This window comes from Tenrec ecaudatus, chromosome 13 (genome assembly GCF_050624435.1).
Source record: "Tenrec ecaudatus isolate mTenEca1 chromosome 13, mTenEca1.hap1, whole genome shotgun sequence".
Classification (NCBI taxonomy): Eukaryota; Metazoa; Chordata; class Mammalia; order Afrosoricida; family Tenrecidae; genus Tenrec; species Tenrec ecaudatus.
Genome location: NC_134542.1, coordinates 90,687,152 through 90,688,141, shown reverse-complemented (window position 1 = coordinate 90,688,141; position 990 = coordinate 90,687,152). Strand labels below are relative to the sequence as shown.

The 990-nt window shown below is 36.4% G+C and overlaps 1 non-coding gene across 1 annotated transcript; it reads right to left on the bottom strand.

Moving 5' to 3' along the window:
* Positions 1-410: 410 nt before the first annotated feature.
* LOC142425263 (small nucleolar RNA SNORA48) lies at positions 411-554 on the bottom strand. The gene has a single exon (XR_012779612.1). It is a non-coding gene; the product is annotated as a small nucleolar RNA SNORA48 (small nucleolar RNA).
* Between the last annotated feature and the right edge of the window lie 436 nt (positions 555-990).

Sequence of the window (990 nt, the reverse complement as noted above, 5' to 3'; positions counted from 1 at the left end):
GATTACCTAATTCATTGCAATTGTCCCATAGACTATAATCTGACAGACAATACTCACAGTGAAGCTGGTTATGCATTGGGATATTAACAACAAGGTCAGCAGTTCAAAACCACCAGCCTCTCCTTGGGAGTAAGAGGAGGCTTTATAATCTTTTAAAGAGGTAGTCTTGGAAATTGTACCCGTTCTGTAGAGTCAGTGTGAGGCAATCAGTTTGGTTTTTGTTTTGAAGGGTGTGAAGAAAAGAGGAGAGAGATTTTTAGTTGCTGAAAATTATATTTATTTTTTCAATAATCAAATGAGCTCTATACTTTCTGCATGTCACTTAATATTAAAAGTGAAAAACAAGGAGAGTTGCACTGAAGTTTTGCAAAGTCCTCTCCCCCCCAAATTCTATTTTTCTTTTTTTTTTTTAATGTGCCCTAGGCATGAAACAGCTCTGGCCACGATCTAGGCATCAAGCTAGGATGAACAAAGGGCTGCCAGTCTGCTCTGCCCCTGACTGATATAAGAGCACCACCACCAATCAGGTGTCTCTTTGCTCATAGCCAGGGGATTATTTTGCTTTTTTATACCAGATTACAAGTAACCTTTTAGGGCATTCATTTTGAATACTGAGGAATGTACTATGCACAGATAGATTTCTATTTGTTTTTTACATTTTTCTAACTTTGTTTCTGATGCTCAGCTTTGCTGGTTACTCTTGTTGCTTTCATTTTGAGCTCTTTCTTATTATGTCTCCACCCTTTTTTCTCATTTGTTCCTTCTAAGCTGTTATATATATATGAAATGTCTGAGCTAATAATTTCTATTCTCCCTGGCTGGTATTTCTATCTTTTGTAGGTAAATAATTGGTGGTCGTGCTGTAGTACAATGTTCTTTACTAAGTCTGTCAGATGTTTATACTGTCATTTCTTTATTTCTTTTTCTTTGGCGCAATTCAATAATTTACTCTGCACCAAATATTAATTCTGCTACTTGCTGGCTTGATTT